Source organism: Callospermophilus lateralis, chromosome 10, assembly GCF_048772815.1.
Source record: "Callospermophilus lateralis isolate mCalLat2 chromosome 10, mCalLat2.hap1, whole genome shotgun sequence".
In the NCBI taxonomy this organism is placed as follows: domain Eukaryota; kingdom Metazoa; phylum Chordata; class Mammalia; order Rodentia; family Sciuridae; genus Callospermophilus; species Callospermophilus lateralis.
Window position 1 is genome coordinate 49047947 of NC_135314.1, and position 21968 is coordinate 49069914.

The 21968-nt window shown below is 36.8% G+C and overlaps 1 pseudogene; it reads right to left on the reverse strand.

Annotated features, from left to right (window-relative positions):
- Positions 1 to 955: 955 nt before the first annotated feature.
- LOC143642175 (BCL2/adenovirus E1B 19 kDa protein-interacting protein 3-like) overlaps positions 956 to 21968 on the reverse strand; it is a 115499-nt pseudogene continuing 94486 nt past the window's right edge.

Genomic DNA, 21968 nt, shown 5'->3' on the forward strand with positions numbered 1-21968 from the left:
TTGAAATCATACAGTTTGGTTGAAAGTCAAGTCAGTTTGGTTGAAAGGAGAAGCCAAAGTCAGCAGAAATGGTCTCTTTTGTGGCTGCTTCATTGAGGATGACAGGCTCACCATTTACCTTTGTTGAAGAGTCAATCAGAGGACTTAGGACCCTGGGATCCTTCACATTCTTTATTGGCTGTTACAAATCCCCCCATTCCTAGCTGAGTATCTATCATATTTGTGACAACATCAACATCAGGAAATTGGTGATATGACTTTGAGTTTTGGTTGTAAAAGGTTATGTTCCTGTCTTTCATCCAATACTGGCACCCGGAGAACTATGGTATACCTAAACAACTTTGGACTGGGACTATGTAGTCACAGGTCCAGTTCTAGAGCCACCTTTAATAAACAAATTGACCTTGGGAAATTTTCTTGGCCTCTTTCTGCTTTAAATTTTCCACTTATAAAATTGTTTGTGGTAGGTGAAGTAGTAAATTTTGATTTCCCTTCCAGGGTTAAGATCCTTTACTTCTAATTTGTGTCATGTCTCAATCTTCCATGCAGCTTGTGAAAAAAATGAAGGTTCTGGTCATCTCAGTTTTCTTTTCTCCTGTGAGCGAGGCCTGAGGCTTTTTGAAGGACACAGGGTGATTCAATTCATCCTTGTTTCCTCTACTCTCTTCTGCTGTCTGCAAAGAATTGTGGTTTATGGCAGCTTTTACCTCTATGGTCCTCCAGGGACAGAAACAGGAGAGGCCAGAGTTAGCAGAAATGATCTCTTTTGTGGCTGCTTCATTGAAAATGACGGGTTCACCATTTATCTTTGTTGAAGGAGCCAATCAGCAGACGTAGGACCCCGGGCTCCTTCACGTTCTTTCTTGGCTGATCAGTGATTCATAGAGTCCATTAAAATGCCTGGATGACCAAGAGCTCAATTTTCCCAGACAAAATCTGCTTGGCAGGGAAGAGGCTATTTCTCCTTCTTAGCAACCACTGAAGAGTCAGCATTGGAGGCCATAGAGGGACACTGTATTAACCTCGCTGGCACTGCTTGATGGCCCTGGTCCAGCAGCTGGCTAGCTGCATTAGGTTTATGATTGTTCAAGCCTAGATGAGTAGTTCTGCTGATGGTCCAGGCATACTTGGTGGCTAGTACATGGAGGCCTTCTGGAACAGGAGAGAGCTCTGTATGGTGAGACCTTTCCCACAAGTTGGAGGTCTAGGTGATTGTTTGATTCCCTTTCCTAATATACGGTGAGAAATATAGAGAGGTTACTTCTAAAATATGAAGATGAAACATTTATATATCAGTGGGGAGTTCAGGGTTTTCAGATTTTTAACTAAGACTAAAGGCTATTGCATGGGTTTGGTAATGGGTCTAACCCCCGCATGAGCACAGGGATGTGAATATGCTTTGTAACCTATAAAGTTCCCATGTAAGTGAAGAGAACTATTGCCAATTTCCTTGTCTTCCATGTTCCCTAGTTTCTGATTCTACTAAGGAAAAATGTTCTTTTTTAAGTCTTTCTCAGTTGTCCAGTGCCTGACCCAATTCCGTTTTTGATGTTGATTTGATTTTCTTCCTTACTCCTGTATTTTCTTCTCTCACGTCTCAGGGATTCTGCTCCGACCTTTCCCTTCATCCTCTTTCCTGCCTCCACGTTGATACCTCCTTCCCCAGTAGAAAGTAACTTCTGAGAGCTCTCCCCTCCAGAATTCTCTGTTGCCTCTCATGAGACTATCAGATCAAATCAGTCAGTGTTGATTTGTTCCAGGTCAGCTCTAGCCACACCTTCATAATTATCATAATCATAATAACAAAATCAACAACAGTTACAATTAACTGAGCACCTACCATGAATCAGATCTCTGTGTTCATTCCCTCTCAACTTCACAGCAACACTATAAGGTGGGTACTCTTATTATAGCCATTGCATAAACCAGGAAATAAAAACTCAGAGAAGTTAACTTCCCACAGGACAGGGGAAGTATCAGAGAGAGAATTCCCACCCAGTCCATCAGTCTTCAGGCTACTGGATTTTTTATTATGTAAAAATATTTCCCCTGGAGGTGGACTTCTTATATTTCATAGGCGACTCATCAAATATGCACAAGAGATGAAAAAGTAGGATAGGGAGAGGGAGTCATGACTTAGAAATATCTTCCTGATGAAGGGAGATAGGTAGAACCATGAAGGAATTTCCTGTACCTTTGTAGTGAGGAGAGGCAGGGATGTACTTTACTTATCTTCAGTATCACTTTTACCTCTTCAAACATAAAGTGAAGCTTAATGGATAGTTACAGTTTCTGTGAGCTTGGAGTCGAAACTTTCATATGTAACTCATCTTATAAAAATGTAATAGAGATACACGTACACAATTCGACTAGAAGACTGGCATACATGAGATACTCAGTAATATTCCTTAAGGGTAATATTTCAATCATGGTTCAGCAGAAGGTACAGAAAGATCTATATTAAAAATTAAGAAATAGGGCTGGGGTGTAGCTCAGTGGTAGAGTGCTTACCTAGTATGCACGAGGCCTTGGTTTTGATTCCCAGCATCCAAAAAAAAAAAAAAAAAAAAAAAAAATCTAGACACCTTTTCATCGTTTGAATAAAAATAACCAACTGGTTCAGTCAAGGAACTTAAAAACTGTGACCTTAGGATGACATGCTATATTCTATTTGACAATTCAAGTAGACCTTAACCTCCTGTCTAGATTTTGCATACATGAAGTGTCTCGGAAATATGCTATTAATAGCTCATGCAAGGGCAATGATAATGAAATCTACATAACTATATTTTTATGGCACCTTTCACAAAGGCATTTTTATTTTCTCAGAAGAGTGATTATTCAGGCTATTCTGGGATAGGTCAAATGTTCTTGACAGAGGGCTTTCAGAGGTGAGCCCCTTAGTGGGAAAGTTCACTGATAGAACTTTTGAGTTTCTTTTTGATATCAAGCTGACATTATGTTATAACCTTGATTCTTAACTCCATAGGACAAAATTTTGAGGGGGAGGTAAATTGTTTAGTAGCTAATATAAGAATGTTTACTTATATGAATAGTGCACTGTATCTAATAACATAAAGTATTTGCTTTTTGTATTCCTCTTATCCAATGGACACTTTCCAGAAGGTTGACAATAACATTCTAGGTGTCCCTTTCTATTAATTTTTCTACATATATATGTTTTTATATTTTGTTATCTAATATGTTGCTTCATCCCTGGATATAGAGCACAGATACATTTTCTTTTAATCCTTTACTTACAAGCCTGTTAATTAAATCAGTTCAGTACAGCTTCTCAGATATTTTAAATGATCCAAATCATGTTTTTAGGAAATCTTCACCATTCTATTATCTCCCTATCTTGCTGAAAGCCACTTCAAATGGACTTATCATTCTAATAAAAAAGAATGTTTACTATGTAAATTGAGTATCAAAATGAAAACTAAAAAGCAATTTTGTTATGATATAAATTTTGGAGCTGCTACCGATTAGGTCAACTCAGATGTATTTATTTTTTGAAAGCTTATTAACATTACTTTGGTAACAATCTTCCCTTCATTTATAATCAATATGTCTAGAGGTGGAAGTAATGAACCAAAATAATAAAAATATTTCTAAGGTGAAAAGGCACAGCTTTCAAACCATCATCATATGCACCTTGTCCTGTCACTGCAACCTCATGGTAGCTGACTCCAATCGAGCTTTCTAGCAGCACCCCCATGCTGTCACTCAGCACACTCCAGCCTTGAAGGTCAGCTGTCATTCCACAAACAGAGCCTGTGCCTCTGACCATCATTTCTGTTTCTTTCGCCTGCAATCCCTTCCTCCATCAGTAATGGAACCAGTTCCAAATCTATTTCAACAACTCCCTTCCTCCAACCAGTTGAAATTAAGTTCTTTCTTCCCTGGGTTTCATGGTGATTTCTGTGTTTTGTTTGTAACTTATTAAATTAATTTTCTTGGGACACACATTAAAATAATCTATTTTAGAGTATTTCTGTCTCTATTACTAAGCAGAAAATTCATCCAAGACAAGAAAACTGTCTTGAGCTTCTCTTGATCCTGTCCAAGTCCTGATATGGACCAGTTAAACTGAATTGGACGGAGAATATGATTTTCAGTATAATCGAATTCCATAAGAAGTATTTGCAGACAGAAGTATTTGTGACTTTTAGTGTGATTAAATTCCACAGAAGTAGCATGTAAGAGTCTGGCAGATTATCCTTTGCTTGTTAGGGACTTGACTTTGTATAAACCACCAAATCTGTAAAGTCAGTTTCCTTCATTTGAAAATTCTTCAGTAAATATGATAATTAGGTAATCCAAATTGGCCTGTCATTGAAAAGGTCGATTCCAAAAAGGAAACCCGTATCATAATTGGCTCTAATGAGGCTTTCTTTCTAAGGTTATTACCTTCTCTGATTTGCTCTCTCTTCAACTTGTAATATTTATTCATTAAAAATACTTATGGATTAGCTCTGCCAGCTTATACAGATGGAAGCCTCTCACTGGCAACACCACTCTTTAATGCAGTTAGGGCTAAAATAGGCTTTAATTTCTTGCCATCCTTTTTTCTAGGCTGAGTTGTGGTTTGTTGAAGTCTAAGTAAGCCATTTTCAGATGTTTTTATTTTTTCTATTCTCCTTTGAATATTATTTTTAAAACAATTTCATCACCACTCTTTGAGATTCTTCGTTAATTCTCTGGGATGTTTGCCCTTGTGCAGTGGTTCTCAACTGGGGATGATTTTACCTGGGTTTGTCATCTCTGTCATTCTGCCCCAGCCACCCCTTTCTTTCCCGTCCCTGACATCACTCCAACAACTCCGTCTACCTCCTCAGGAGGTGGGTGGCTTCTCTGAGCTCTCCACTTTGCGTCTCTCAGGCAATGTCTAAAGATAGTGTTGATTGTATCAATGAGACCAAGTTACTCTTGGCATCTCATGGGTAGAGTCCAGGGATTCTGCCTCCTGAAATGAACAGACAGCCATCGCCATCCTCAACAAATGATTGAGTCCCAAAAGTCAACAGCCCTTCTGTTGTTCAGTAATGATAGGAGCCATTCAGTTATTTCCTGTATACTTTCTTTATAATGACCATTTTACATGGCTCTTAGTGTCTCTTTGTCCACTTGCTGAACATCCCTATGGGAATCTTTAATTAAAATGACAAGTTTCTTTTATATTTCCTACCTGGAAATTAAGCCTTTTGTCCTACTCTTAGTATTTGTACCATTATATTTTCATAACTATTCACTTTTCCTTTCAATGGATTCTTTAAAGGCAAAGATAGCAATTCTTAAAATGTGTACTTGCTCCCTAGAGGGACTTTGTAATAGCTAGAACATCACTGATATGCTGATAGGTTCTTGTTATTGTCATTCAGATTCACTGGATTTTCCAAAGCCATCATATCTTGCCACTTTTGAAGGCAGTCTTAGTTCATTTCCTAATAACATAACACCACAGACTGAGCAAATTATATGGAAAGGAGTTTTATTTTGGCTCGTGGATCTAGAGGTGCAAGGTTAAGGGACTGCATCTGGAGATGGTCCTCTGCTGGCAGAGTCCCAACATGGTCCAGGGCATCGCATGATGAAAGGCAAGGGGAGCACACACATGCCTGCATCTTCTGGTCTCTCTCTTCTTATAAACCATCCAGAATTTAATTATGGAGGCTTCACTCTGATCACCTTATTTAATCCTAAATCATCTCCCAAAGGCCTTCTCCCTCTAAATACCATTGTCAAATTAAATTTCTACCCTCTTAGTACCTCACAATGGGGGTGAAACTCCAACACTAGTTGACAAACCACATTCAAAGTAGAGTCGAAACTATGGTTAGTCCTGCTGAGGTAGCCCCAATGATGAGGTAGAAAAAGTGCAACTGCAGCACTCATTCTGATGTGAATATAGTAAAAATTTGCTTCCGTTCTGTAGGCTCTATATTCACCTCACTGATAGTTTCTTTGCTGAGAAGAAGCTATTCGGTTTGAGTTCATTCCATTTATTGACTCTTGGTTTTATTTCTTGCACTACAGAAGTCTTGTTAAGGAAGTGCCGCAGTCCGGCTGGGCTGGGCAAAATAGCCGGTGAGTGACAAGCAACTTGTGAAGATTGATCTAGCAGGAGCTGCTTTATTACGGGAAGCAGAGGTATATATACATAACTGAATACACAGCTTGACTCAATTTAGCATCATCCAGTTCAGCAATCAGTCATTAAGGAATTCTCATCATCTTAATAATTATATACAGCTTAACTCAATTAACATAAACTAGATACAGCAGTCAGTCATTAAGGAATTGCCATTATCTTAATGGCTCGCTGGTGTTACTTCACAAACCACTCCCTCTGGCAAAATACCAGGCACCATCTTGACTTGTTTATGGACCCTAACAAGGAAGTCAGGGCCTAATTCGGCATGATGAAGATCTGGGCTCACTTTTTCTTCTTTTGGGTGCAGGTCTAATTCCTAGGTCTTTGTTCCACTTTGAGTTGAGTTTTGTGCGTGGTGAGAGATAGGGGCTTAATTTTATTTTGCTGCATATGGATTTTCAGTTTCCCAGCACCATTTCTTGAAGAGGCTGTCTTTTCTCCAATATATGTTTTTGGCACCTTTGTCTGGTATGAGATAACTGTATTTATGTGAGTTTGTCTCTGTGTCCTCTATTCTATGCCATTGGTTTACCAGTCTATATGGTGCTAATACCATGCTGTTTTTGTTACTATTGCTTTGTAGTATAAAGTCTGGTATAGTGATGCCACCTGTTCCCTCTTCTTGCTAAGGATTGCTTTGGCTATTCTGGGTCTCATATTTTTCCAGACGAATTTCATGACTCTTTTTCTATTTCTATGAGGAATGTCATGAGAATTTTGATTGGAAATACATTTAATCTGTATAGTGCTTTTGGTAGTATGGTCATTTTGACAATATTAATTCTGTCTATCCAAGAAAAATGGATATACATCTTTCCATCTTCTAAGGTCTTCTTTAATTTCTTTCTTTAGTGTGTTGTAGTTTTCATTGTAGAGGTCTTCCACCTCTTTTGTTAAGTTGATTCCCAAGTATTTTATTTTTGTGTGTATGGCTATTGTGAATGAGATAGTTTTCCCAGTTTCTCTTTTAGAGGATTTGTTACTGATGTACTGAAATGCCTTTGATTTATGGGTGTTGATTTTATATCCTGCTACTTTGCTGAATTCATTTATTAGTTTTAGAAGTTTTCTGGTGGAATTATTTTTGGATTCTCTAGATATAGGATTATGTTGTTGGCAAATAGTGCTAATTTGAGTTCTTCTTTTCCTTTCCATATCCTTTTGATTTCTTTTGTCTGTCTAATTTCTCTGGCTAGAGTTTCAAGAACTATGTTAAATAGAAGTGGCGAAAGAGAGCATCCCTGTTTTGTTTCAGTTTTTAGAGAGATGTTTTCATTTTTCTCCATTTAGAATGATGTTGGCCATGGGCTTAGTACAGATAGCTTTTACAATGTTGAGGTATATTCCTATTATGCCTAGTTTTTCTAGTGTTTTGAACATGAAGAGGTGCTGTATTTTGTGAAATGCTTTTTTCTGCATCTATGGAGATGATCATATGATTATTATCTTTAAGTCTATTGATGTGATGAATTACACTTATTGATTTCCGTATGTAGAACCAACCTTGCAACCCTGAAATGAACCCCACTTGACCGTGGTGCACTATCTTTTTGACATGTTTTTCTATTTGATTTGCCAGAATTTTACTGAGAATTTTTGCATTTTTGTTCATTAGAGATATTGGTCTGAAGTTTTCTTTCTTTGATGTGTCTTTGGTATTAGAATCATGGTGAAATTGTTGTATCTTACCATCTTCACTGTGTGGTCAAATTCATTTTCAAAGTTATATATTTTGTATTCATTGTCTGAGGTTCTGTCTTCCAAGTGATCTAATCTATTGGTAATGTTTCTATTGAGTTTTTAATTTAGTTTATTGTTCCCTGCATTTTAAGGATTTTTTTTCTAGAATCTCTGTCTCCTATTGAAGTAATTTTTTGTTTCCTGTATTTGCTTATGTAGCTCTTTATTGAAATGGTCTTTTGCTGCCTGTATTTGCTTTGTTATATCATTCTTTAATTCACAGAATATTTTAATGTACATCCTGAACTCCTTCTCTGTTGTTTCTTCTGCTGAGCTGGCCATGGATTTTAATAATGTAGTATCTTGGTTTGTTTGGGGCACTTTCTTCCCTTTTTTTTCATGTTTTTTTTTTTTTTTTTTGTGTGTGTGTGTGTGTGTGTGTTCCCTTCTAGCACTTGATATTGCTTCTATGCCCCAGCCACAATGTCCCAAACTGGGAGTTACCCCAACTAAAGATGGTGACAAAGGTGTCCTAAGACGGAGGCAGCTGCTTTCAGAGATGGGGTGTTGGGTTGGGTTGGGTTGGGCCAAGTGATGGCATTTGATGGCGTGTTCAGAGATGTAGCTCTGTGGCATGCAGTATTGTGGCAGGCAACTGTCTCCAGACCCTGTCCGGTGACCCCAGGTGCAGGATACCACGTGTAGGGGACTATGGCAGTGGTTGCAGAGTCCCAAGACTCTGTTAGGGAAGGTTAGGGAAGCCTCACGTTGGTAGATGGGGGTCCACATGAGAGTGGTGGGCAGAGGCACTTCATGTGGGCAGTGGCCAGGAGTCCTGCATGAGAGCTGTGGCTGATATTCCTATGCAGGTGGGCATCCAGGGGACCTGCATGGGTGCTGATGCTGGTGATCTTGCTTGAGCATGGCTGCTGGAGGCCCTGCATGGGCGAGCAACCAGGGGTCTGCGCTGACACTGAGGCCTGGGGACCTTCTCAGGCATGGTGGCAGGGATTCCTGTGTGAGCAGCTGTTGGAGTCCTCTAATAACTAGCAGAGAAATAGTATTCCCACTGCTTGCATTCCAGGTCATGGAGAGACACAGAATTCAGCCTCCCTCTAGCCCACCATCTTGGATAATTCTTTCTTTTTCTTTTGGAATACTTTCTGATTTATAGAAAAGTTTCAAAGATAGTCATGAGAGTCCTATGTGTTTTTCAGTCCTTTCCTCCTTGTATTATAATATCTTACATAATCATGGCACATTTTTCAAACCTAAGAAATTAGCACTTGTATATCATTTTGAAGTACATTCTAGTCTTTTTTTTGCTTTCATTTTTTTACCTCTAATTTTATCTGTTCTGAGATCCAATTTAGGATATCACATTCATTTCATCATTATTTTTATCTAGTCTCCTTTTGTCTGTGACAGTTTCTGAATATTTCCTTGTTTTTTATTTTTATTTTTTTTTTTTTTGTGTGTGTGTGATCTTGGCAGTTTTAGTGAATATTAGTTAGGTGTTTTGTAAAATATCACTTAATTTGGGTTGATTTGATGACTTACTTATGATTTTTGGAGCTGTGTGAGTTTTTAGGAAGAATACCGCAGAGGCTAATTACCTCTTCCCACAACATAAGTTATCAGCAGATTTATCACCGGTGATGTTAAGCTTAATCATTTGGTTTAAGCAGTAGTTACCAGGTGTGTCCACTCTAGGGTTTCTTATTTTTCTGGCTTTCACAATTCCTACTGAGAAGGCAAATACCAGTCTTATTGCAGCAATTTTGAAGATGTTCTTCTTTTCTCCTATGGCCATTATTAGGACTTTTCTGTTGCTTTCCACCTTACTTTAATGCACATATGTTTAATTTATGTGACTTCTGTCCTAATTGAGATTATTAGTTCCTTTTAATCTGTGGCTTGATGTTGTAACACATTTAAAAAATTCTCATTCACCATCTTTTCAAATAATTCATTTTCTTTATCCTTGCTCCTTTTCTTTCAAAGTTCCAATATCATGTATATTAAACATGCAAAAAAATTCCCATGTATTCCTTACAATCTTTTCTCTATTTTCCATCATTTTACTCTATAAGATTTAGTGTCAATATTTTCTAATTTATTTTTGATTAAGTTAGTCACCAAAGGTTTCTAATAAATTATGTTCATCTTTTAATTATTATACTGTATTATTATATATTTCAGTTCTATAACCTTCAATTTTTAAAGACTTCTAATTCCCACAGGATTTTCCATCTTTTCTTATGTTCTTGAACAATTACTCAACTAATTTCAAAGTCCATGTCTGATAAATATAGCCTCTCATTTCTCTGTGGCTGTGTTGCTATTGGCTATTGAATCTTTTGACTTTCTTTCTTTCTTTTAAAGAAGTTGCAAAAGTTTATAATTATTTTTCTATTTTTAGCCTTTTACAGTAGACATGGATTTGCTTTGAATAAAGCTGTTTTTAAGGGTACACAAAAAGTGAACACAAAGGATAAGATTAAATCCAGAAATTCAGAGTGATGAAGAGTTAAATAATATTAAGAAGTTGCCTTCAACAGAAAACTGATCATTCAAGGTGACTAAATAATAGCCAGAGGTTGAATTCCTTACACCATAAAAGCAAGAACAATTTAGTGTATGAACTGTACCAGGTATTTGTAGCTGCCTTGGTTTTATTAATTACTTAAGAATGATTAGCATAGTTTAGTGTAGTCTTTAGTAAACAATTTGAACCCATTTAAACACTTGAAAATTTTACAATAATGTGAAATAAGTCCATAATGTTTACTTTAGACAAACCCCTCAATGTAGTGATTTTCTTTTCTTTTTAAAAATATTTTATTCTTTTTAGATACACATGACAGTAGAGTGCATTTTGATATACTACACATTCATGGAGTATAACTTACTCTAATTGGGATCTTGGTCTTGTGGTTGAACATGTTGTGGAGATTCACTGGTGGTCTATTCATATACGGATATAGGAAAGTTATGTCTGACTCATTCTACTATCTGTCCTAGTGCCATCCCTCCTCCCTCTCCCTTCATTCCCCCTTTGTCTAATCCACTGAACTTCTATTCTCTGTCCCTCACAACCACTGTTTGTTAGCATCCTCATATCAGAGAGAATATCTGGTCTTGTTTTTTTCTGGGATTAGCTTATTTCACTTAACATGATAGTCTTCAGATTCAGCCTCTTAAATGTAATGATTTGAATATCAATTTTATTCATTCTTTTGAAACATAAAACATGTGACTTAAATTTACAGATAATTTTTAAAATATTATATACATCATGCTCATACATTAAATTATACTAGATATTTGTATCTAATCCAAAGAATATGCATTCTGAAATTATTATAGTAGAGATTAGTCAGCCTGGCATAGCTATTAATTGATCCCATTGATATAATTATAGGTCAGCATGGTTTTGTTATATGAAAAAATTTCCTATGAAAACGTTTCATAGTTTTTCTGTTCTTTCACTTAACTGCATTAGAAATACAGCATTTACGAATAAACACAAGGAAGCAGCCATACAAGCATCACAGTAACTCTTCAGTTAGCTGTTTCATGAGCTCAGATATAAATCCCCACCATGTGAACAAAGTTGGATTTCAATCCTTCATTTAAAGATGCAAGTGGAGGCTGGGTGCTGGGGCACACACCTGTCATCACTGTGATTCTGGAGGCTGAGACTTGAGGAAGGCAAGTTTAGGGCCAGCCTGGGCAAATTGGCAAGATCACATAGCAAAATGAAAAATTAAGAAGGCTGGATATGTAGCTCAGCTATAGATACTCCTGTGTTCAATCCCTAGTGCAGGAGAAAAAAAGAAAGGAAGGAAGAATACAAGAAAGAATGGATAGGGGAGGCTGTCAGATGCCCCACCAATATATATCACTAATTCAATGGCCAGCAGAGGGTAGAGCAGCAGAGAGGAAGAAAAACTTTTAGAAATTCTATTGAGAAATACCTAATTTCTTTTTTTTTTTTCAAGAGAGAGAGAGAGAGAATTTTTTAATATTTATTTGTTTTCTTAGTTTTCGGCGAACACAACATCTTTGTTTGTATGTGGTGCTGAGGATCAAACCTGGGCCGCATGCATGCCAGGCGAGTGTGCTACCGCTTGAGCCACATCCCCAGCCCCCTTAATTTCTTTATAACATGGTGTTTCTCACTGAGAGTAGCTGTGTGTTTCCAGTGTTTAAAGACAAACTCAGTAGGCAGAATACTTTCTGGCCGAATGGCAATTATCAGGAATACAAGTAACCAGAATCGTTGGCAAGCATGTGGGGGGAAAGGTTAACTCATACGTCGCTAGTCCAACCATTATGGAAAGAAGTATGGAGTTTCCTCAGAAAATGTGGAATGGAACCACCATTTATTTGACCCAGTTATCCCACTCCTCAGTATATTAATCAAAAGACTTAAAATCAGCATACTACAGTGATGCAGCCACATCAATGTTTATAACAGCTTAATTCACAATAGGGAAGCTATGGAACCAACCGAGTTGCCCTTCATCAGATGAATGGATAAAGAAAATGTGGTACTGTAATATTACTCAGCCATTAAAAAAATGACTTTATGATATTTGCCAGTAAACAGATGGATCTGGAGACTATTTTGCTAAATGAAATAAGCTAATCCCTAAAAAACAAAGTTTGAATGTCTCTCTGATATGTGGATGCTAACTCACAATTGGGGAGAGGGGAGGGAAGAACAGAAGTTCAGTGGATTAGACAAAAGAGAATGTAGGATAGGGAGGGAGGGTGGGGATAGGAAAGACAGTAGAATGAATTGGACATAGCTTTCCAATGCTCATATATGAATACACCACAGGGAATCTCCACATCATGTGCAATTACAAGACTGGGATCATAATTAGAATAAGTTATACTCCATGTATGCACAATATGTCAAAATATACTCTAGTATCTTGTATATCTAGAAAGAACAAGAACAACAACAACAACAAAATTTTTTTTTTCTGGCAGACCTGACCAATTCCATATGCAGTCAGAATTTTTCAAGATACTTTCAAAGACTTTCCTTCTCTCAATATCATTTTGTTCTTTGAAGAGCCATTTTTTTTGTTGTTGATATTTTTTTCCTTCCAAGCAGGGGGTATCTGTTTCAAAAGCTCTGTTATATCTTGTGTCTGAGGTTGGCTATCACCAGGAGAACTGGAGCTACCCCTCTAGATTCACATGGGAAATCCTGCAGTATTTTTCCATATCAGCATTATGAACAGCAATTGAGACTGGATGACACTTCTTTCCCATTACTGCTGAAGTGCCGTTCGACCCAGGATCCCTGCAGGCCCTCCTCCTGCAGCCCCAGCACTCTGCTCCCAGGCAGTGTGATGTGCTGCTGGAGCAAGGCCTAGGGGGTCAGGGTTGCTCACAGTTGCTGGTTGTGCTCTGCAGAAGATGGTCCAGAGTGGATTCAGCCCGATCTTTCAACTTTTAAATAATGTTGCATGGCCTTTGATTAAATGCCGGATGATGCATACTTAAACTAGGAGAGACAATTTAAAGCCTAGGATGTGCTCTTTTCCTCTAGAGATTCTTTTTCTTCTTTCTTTCTTTTCTTCTTCTTTTTTTTAATGACTAGGACAAGTACAAGTCTCGGATGACTTTATTTTGATTTTAGATATTTTGTGGTGCTAGAGATTGAACCTGGGGCCTCACTCATGCCACCACTTAGTGGTAGAAGTGCTGTACCACTGAGCTATATCCTTAGCTCTAGAGATTTCTTAAGGTTGCTGGTGGGAGGTTGAGGATGCTACCAATCCTAGGTCACTTTCATTTCATCAGTTATTTTAATACTGGGTTTCACTCTATGGGAAGCCTGGGCTATCTTCTTATTCCCTAGAACATAGTCCATGAGGGTTCCAACACAAATCCTGGCAAGTTCCCATCCTTTATGGTCCTTAACGTATCACATTAACAGTCTTTCAAAATCTCTGCCTGCTTTTCAAATGCCTCTTTGGAAATCAAAGATACCTTTGATGAAGAAGAAAAAAGAAGTAAACAGCAAATATAACTATCCAGTCATGCTACAAGTGGATGTCCACTGCAAGGGGACAGAATGATTTGTCATTCAGGGTGACTCCTGCACTGTCTTAAGTTTCCATGACTTTTTACAGTAGAGGAGAAGTGTGGCCAATTCTGCACTGAACTTGGAGCTTCTACCTAGAAATGACGAATATCACTTCTGTTCTCATTTCTTTGAGCATAAGCAAGCCATTCCAAATTGCAAGCTCATAGGGAATTACAGTCCTATATGTCTGAAAAGTGGAAATCTGGAAATTATTGGCAAAGAGCACATATTAGTACTAGAATAAAATACACTACAATTATTTATCCTGTCTACATAGACTTAAAAACAGGTTACTAACTTCTTAAAACTAATTTAAACAGACTGTAACAAATAACTTTGCACACACGTGCCAAAATCTCTCTAAAATACTTATTACATGTTTGACTGCAAAATGATAAGAAATCTCGAACTGTGTTAACTTATTAGATGTTGCCAAATTATTTTCTAAAAATGTTGTATTGAAGTATATGCCAGCAAATTATGTTTAAAGATTCTATTCCTCCATATTCTCACTAAAATTTGTGTTATAAAGTATTTTAAATTTCCAAATAGGTGTCATATACTATCTTATTTTTATTTTAATTTGCATTTTCTTGATCACTAGTAACTCAAGCATCTTTCCTTAAATTTATTGGCCTTTCAAGCTTCTCCTGTCATGAATCTTGAGTTCTACACATAATAGCTATTTATGTTTTTTAAAAAATCTTATTGTGGCTTAGTTTGGGTGTTTTTTCATATCTGTCTTCTAACATACTAACGTATCACTTTAGTTGTGTGTGATATGTTATTTCAAACATTTATGTACTTTTAAGTATTTAATACCTTCTATTATTTTTAGGAGCTATTCCTTTTTTTTTTTTTTTTAATTAGGGATGGAAGGCACTGGTGCTTAATCACTGAGCCACATTATTGAATTTTTTGTGTTTTATTTTGAGACCAGGTCTTGCTAAGTTGCCTGGGGTCTCACTAGGTTACTGAGGATGGCTTTGAATTTGCGATCCTCCTGCCTCAGCCTCCCAAGTGGCTGGGATTACAGCCATGCATCCTGCACCCTTTTGTTTTCTGAGAAATGTCAAATCCACAAAGGACATTCCACATTTCCAAATCCCCCATATTCTGAGAAACGGCCACCTTCACCTTTACTTAGTGACTCAAATAAGATTCAACTTCCCCCCCCCCCCCCCCCCCCCCCCCCCCCCGTTTATGCCCATAAGGCTTGTGGGTGATTCTCTTGTTAATCTGCCTCTTCCTTTGTCCCCTTTGTTTACTTTTATATGGCCTCATTAGTGAACATTCTGCTAATTGCAATAACTGAGTAAAACAATCTCCTTCACTATCTGGTGCATTTCTCTTGGATAGTGTGGTGCTGTGTCTCAGATGGGACTGGAATTCACCTTCAGGTGCCTCCTGTTGACTCCTTCCCCATAATGGGGTTCCTCAGAGACCTCTGTGCTCTGTTCCTGACTGGCTGACTCGGCACCCAATGTGGCATCGGATCCCTGGTCCTTTTGTATTGGTGAGAATAATAAGGATTTGATCTTGATTGTTTTTCAGTACTCATTTGATTTCAGGTGCTGCTTCTTTTGATCTCATGGTCTGACCTTTCGGTGATTTCTGGAAATGGATTGATGATTTACAGAACTCTTAATTTTTCTGAGTGAAAGACAACTGAGATTGTTAATCTCTTTAGTTTGACTATTTTGAACTCAAATAAATTAAGAATCCATACCTACTTGGAAAAGACTAGCTCTTTGATAAGAAATGATGATTTTTGTAAGTTAGTGTTCATTCTTGATCCAGGGCTGAAATTTTAGAATTGAATCTATGTATACTCTATGTCTGTGTGATGTGTAATATTTCTCTATATCTTGATGGTGTTAATAAATTTGTTTATAAAATATCTTTTTCCTTCTTTCTTTCTTTTACAGTAGAATGCATTTTTGACATATTGTACACAAATGGAGCCCAACTTCTCATTCCTCTGGTTGTACATGATGCAGAGTTTTAAAATCTCATTAAAGGAGCCGAGCATAGTTGTGCACAGCTGTAATCCCATACTGAGGCAGGAGGATCAAAGTTTCAGGACAGCCTGGGCAACTTAGTGAGACCTTGTCTCAAAATTTTAAAGTGGGAGAGGGGAGGTATAGGGCACAGTCTGGGGGTGTACCTCGGTGATAAAGCATCTATGAGTTCAATCCCTAGTACCGAAAAAAAAATCTCTTAAAGGAGCTCTCTTCTAATTGTTTAGAGGAAAATAAGTGCTTTTATAAATTGAATTTGCCTAAATTTTCCAGAAATTAAGAAAATTAAACGGTACTATCAGTGTGCAAAAAATAAATCTTATAGAAATAATAAATCTTATAGAAACTAACTCAAATGTTTTAAGAAATCAAATCCACATAATTTTGGGAAACTTTTTCAAATAAAACTAGTTTAAGATATTTGGTTTAATTTTTAAAAATCTATGTCTCCTCTGATGTAAGTATGAGATATACATAGATTTTATTCTACTTAGGAATATTCTTAAACTTACACATGCTTAGTAAATAAGCTAGTATCATTTCTTTTTTTTATATATTTTTATTTTTTAATTATTTTTAGTTTTTTGGTAAGCAAGCACAACATCTTAGTTTGTATGTGGTGCTGAGGATTGAACCCAGGCTGCACGTATACCAGGGGAGCGCGCTACTGCTTGAGCCACATCCCCAGCCCTAGTATCATTTCTATTTAATATTTAAGATTATGCAAAATGTAAATTCGTGTTTAACCAAATTGAACCATTATTCTGACAAACTATGTAATTATGTTTTATAGCATATAACTTGAAGACAATTTATAAGATTTTTAGGTAATTTAAAATCTTGGACTGATACTAACTTGAGTTAATTAATGGGTATTCATTAGGCAATTAAATCATTTCTAAGTAAGAATACTGAAACATTAATTCCTAAACATATTTTAAGCATATACTTTCTGCCTTTCACTTTTATATGGTACAGAGAGGCTTTATCTACTTGTGTCTGTTAATAAAGCATTCATTTTACCACTCTGAGTTGTTCTATAAAGGATGTATATGAATATAGAAAGTAGCTGGAGGCTCATGGGAAGAGAACTTTGTTTTGGGCATAGATAAGGTTTGATGCACTTATATAAGATGGCAAAGTGAGCTTTAATGTCAGATATTACATTGATGCAAAGCTGGAATTTGGTGTTTCTGTTTTTTTTTTTTTTTGCAGTGACCCCTTCCCTAGCTTATTGGTCTGCTCTTACTAAGAGGTTGTAAAATGTTATTCTTTATCTTTTGTGTATTCTACCTAGATAGCTATGTATCAATTCTCAGTAACCCTCAATCCCATCTTAATCAAGCTGAAATCTCCTGATAATTTTTGATATTTTGCCTTTCCAAAATTCAATTCTAACTAATATCTTTTTCACATAAAATTGTCTTTGAGATTTCCTAGAAGGCCCCTGGAAAATCACAAAGGATTTATTCTTCCAACTTATAAAAAGAGAGGTGCTAGAAATAATTCATTTTATTTGATATGATACCTGTGGTGAGTTATACAGAAAGAGTTGTTAAATCAGGGGGAAAGCTTAGTTTTCTTTGGGTTAAATTTGTATAGAAAAATGTTATTCATATTAGTATTTCAGAAATTGTATGCAGTGTAGAAGTTTCTAGAGATTTTTGTGTCCTAACTGTCCATGATATCTTTCTCTTTAACAGAGTTCTGGTGCTGCTTTCCTTGATGTCACACAACAATGATATAGTATTAGCAGTCAGAACTATAGCTACCTTTCAAAGTCTGAATTTGATTGCTGTTCTGCTTCTTTGAGTCTAGCATCTTCTAAGCCAGTAGCTTTCCACAGGATGTTCACCCTGCTCACCTTGGGATTTAACAAAGGTGTAGATGCCTAGGAATCAGTCTAGATCTAGTTCTTGATATAGATACTACAGGCTATAGGATAGCTTACCCTTAGAGTTCAACCTCTGGCCCTTCACTTTGATATTCATCCTATCTATATGAAGCATCCCTCTTTTAACATACCTTATTGCCAGGATTGAAAACGTCTGATTTTTGCCGTTGCCTCTCAGTAGCTGACTCTGATTTGCCAGAACAATGTCAATAACTGAAGAATATTATTTAGATCCTATTTCAGCAAATTTAAAATTACATGATTGCTACTAAGTTTATCTGAAAGAGGTGACTGGCAATGTTGAGCTTTTCCTCAGCCCTGTGCTCCCAGAAAACAATGATAGTTAAGAAATCCTCCACCAGTTTGTGTTCCAAGAGAAAGGCTAATCTTAACCAGTTAACAGCAAAAGACTACAAGGTGCTGGCATGTTCTAAGACCCAGCTCCATCTTTCCTCAATGACTCAGGTAAGGCCAGGATTCACCTTTCCTCATGACTTCCACAAGACTTGATGCTATAATCTAAATATGTCCCTCAAAGTTTATGTGTTGGAGGTGGGGCCTAATGGGAGGTATTTAGGTCATGAGGACTTGTGAGTGGATTAATGCTGAGATAAAATGGGCTTTTGCAAGTGGGCTCTCTCTTACTCTTCTGGCTTGTGAGGACACAGTGTTCTATTTTACCTTTTCACCTCCATTTGAATTTCACCTACTATTTGAATACAAAGTAAGAACACCCATGCTGGCACCTTGCTCTTGAACTTCCCAGCCTCTATAAATGTGAAATAATAATTTTTTAAAAAAATAAATTACCCAGTATCAAGTATTCTGCTATCAAAGCTAAAATAAATAAATAGAAAGATAGATAAATTATTTGCCTCCATAAATGCCTAGAACATTTTCTTTTTCTTTGCAATTTTTTCATTAATGAATATTATATTGTAATAGACTGAATAAAATCCTTTTCTTAATTGTCTGGTTTATTTTATATTTGACACCTGTGTAATTTTCAGTTCTCTCTTGTTTTCCCAATGCTGGAAATTATACTTTCTTTTCATTTGTAGTTCAGTTATATATTTAAAAATATAAAATTGATACAACATTTTACATGCTTTTAGCAGGAGAGAGATTTCAATAACCCAGTTGTCCTTGTTGTAGGAAACTGATGCCATCTCCATTCTCTTTCCTGTCTTTTGTTGGTGGATATATTTTGTGTTCAGCTCCTTTAGGGCTTTGCCTTTTGATTTACAAAAAAAAAAAAAAAAAAAAAAAAAAAAAAACTCTCTTTTCTTTCAAAATAAAAGATTCCAGCTTTGGCTTTCATAATTTTTGCCTCTGAAGTGGGCATCAAGAACTTTTCTTGGAACTCAAAATCTGAGCACCAACTCTCTTGGCATTTCTATTACAATTATATCAATCTTCCCCCAGCTATGGCTGCCTCTGGATGAATAAAGAGAAGGTTTTGTATGGGAAAATGCCAAGTAAAAAGCAATAGGATTAATTTTGAGGAGTTATCTCAGTATAGCCTCAATCGTTTACACCTGTTATCCAGCATAATATACACCTTAAAGCTGCAGTGTCTGTGGACAGCTCTGTGCCTGGAACCACAGAGAAGGGGTTCCCTGCCCCCCACACTCCATTCACAAGGCCCACTCCCCACCTCTATCATTGTACCTCATTTCAGTCTGTTTCTCCTAACAGTTGGCTGACTTTGCTGCCTCTTTTTCCTCATTCTTTGAATTATACTCACTGTTGCCTTTCTGTAGAATGATTTTGATGTCTCCCTCATGTTATCTATCTTCAGACAACTCAAATAAGACTTAACTTTATTTGATGCACCCCTAGTGCAAACCTACTCAAATCTTCCCATCAAATTCACTGAAAGCATCTGGACATAGGCACTAACATATCCTTTCTAGAGAGCAGTTGACAGAAGAGAAGTGTAGCCTAGGGAGACGGAACTTATCCGTGGGATGGTAGTGATGAAAGAAAGGGCCTAGACAACAAATCTGGGGGAAGAAGAAAAGGTGTCATGATTTTAATGACTTTAAAAAAAAAATTACTATCCAAATAATACATGATCATTGTAGAAAGTTTAGAAAGAAAAAGAGAAAATATTTTCTATGGATAATCAAAATTAAGATTTCATTTTCATGCACATCAATCAAAATTAATTATGCATCAAAGTGTATGTCTACAAATTTAATGTATTGGTAGAAACTCTAACGTTGGATATTTGTGTTCTAATTGTTACTATTATTTAAAAAAATAATGATGATTATCCCCATAGCTAATTTTGCTATGCACATTGTGATGCTTTAGTTACATGCTTCTAAATTATTCTACATAAATACAAAAGCAAGTATTAAACTCATTGCTTGTTATAAAGAGAGCTATTAAAAACATCTTTTTAAGAACTTACTAAGGGCCAGGTAATCTTAGAAATGCTTTACATAGATTATTCCAGTTACTTTCCCACACTAATTCTATCAGAGAGGTGTTAATATTTCTATTTTGTGATGACGAAGCTGCAACTTCAAAAGGTTAAGAAATTTGCCCAAGGTCATGCAACTACTCAGTGGAAAACCAAATTGAAACTGTCCCTTGAGTCCTGGGGCTAAATTCTCAATTACTGCATTCCACTCCATGAGTGCATGGGCTACACATGTACCACAGTTCCACCAGCTACAAAATCATATATGTATATGAAACTGAAATTGATCTTTCTTTTTAAAAGCCAAATTTTATCAATGTCAACATTTTGCCATTCAGGAATACTGATGAGTCATTTAACATTTCACATAATTTTTAAAAAAATCTTACAAGCAGTCATGCAAAAATCAGCAAAAGTTATAATCAGGGCCAGTTTCAGATCTTTAAAATCACTAAATTCTGAAAGACTAAGATATTTTTTTCTGTTCTTTACCATCATGTGGCCTTGAGTAAAAAAGAATTCTAAATAGTATGGGAGGTGTAAGAGTGCCCCAAAAGTCCTAAATTTTCTCCTAATGTTCAAGTTTACCTCAAGTTCAAGTATGGATGTTTCTCTGTAAGATGGAATATTTAAATTCTCATTTCTCCCTTTGATGTTTTATGATGTGGAGACGTTCTTTCATGACTATTGTCTGAAGAACCTGGAGTGATTGAGTCTGCCCATCAGGTAGATTGAGCACCAGGTACAATCACTGTTGTTATTTTAGAGACAATCAGACACTAGGAAAGATGTATCCCCTAACCCAACCTGATCAACTGCCAAGAGGTGGAGCTAAAACCTGATGAAACTTCCTTCTTTCCTACCCAGTGTTACTCCAAAAGTGCTCCACAGACTGGTGCTGGCTCACCAAGTATTTGTTATGCGGTAGGTACAGAAATTGAGACTGTTTAGAAACTTTAGAGCTATCTGACATTGTCCTGCCTCCTGAGCAAATGACTACTGAACTGATTTCAATAAAGAAGGTGCAGACTCCAGCTCGGTGAGGAGAAGCCCGACGTCTGCATTGCTCTAGTCATACAGGGTCCTTTCACCGTTTCAGGTATTGTTGTATGATGGATTGAAATGGGAATAGGATTGAACATAATATACAGGAAGTGCTGTTAAAATTGCAGACAACAATGAATACTGTTTGTTACTCTATGTCCTAACCAGTTTATGGGGCATATGTCTACTAAAAATTACTTGAGGTTTACCTGAAGTCCAAGGTTAAGCAGGTTTCCTGTATATTTATTTGCTAAACTTGGAGACCCTAATTGGTGGGCACAGGGTAAGATCAGATCTTTGCTCTCTTCTGCTGTTTTGTTCATCTCTTTCATTTTCCTGTGGGCTAAACACATTCAGGCTCTTTTGCTAATCTACTTTGTTATTTTTCAATTTAAATGTTTACAGTCATGTATGTCTTTCTTTTTCTTGGCCCTTGGTGGCTTCAGTGGAGTAGGTGCTTTTGGATAAGCTTTCTGCACTACTTTGAGGACTAATGAGTTAATGCCTAAAAGCACTTTACAGAATGCAAAAGTGCTGTCTCTACAGATCAGTAAACAATAAAATTGTTTCTAGTGCACCTTATTGTCACCTAAGCTTTTTACTCTGTTTTCCACTATTATTTAAATTTA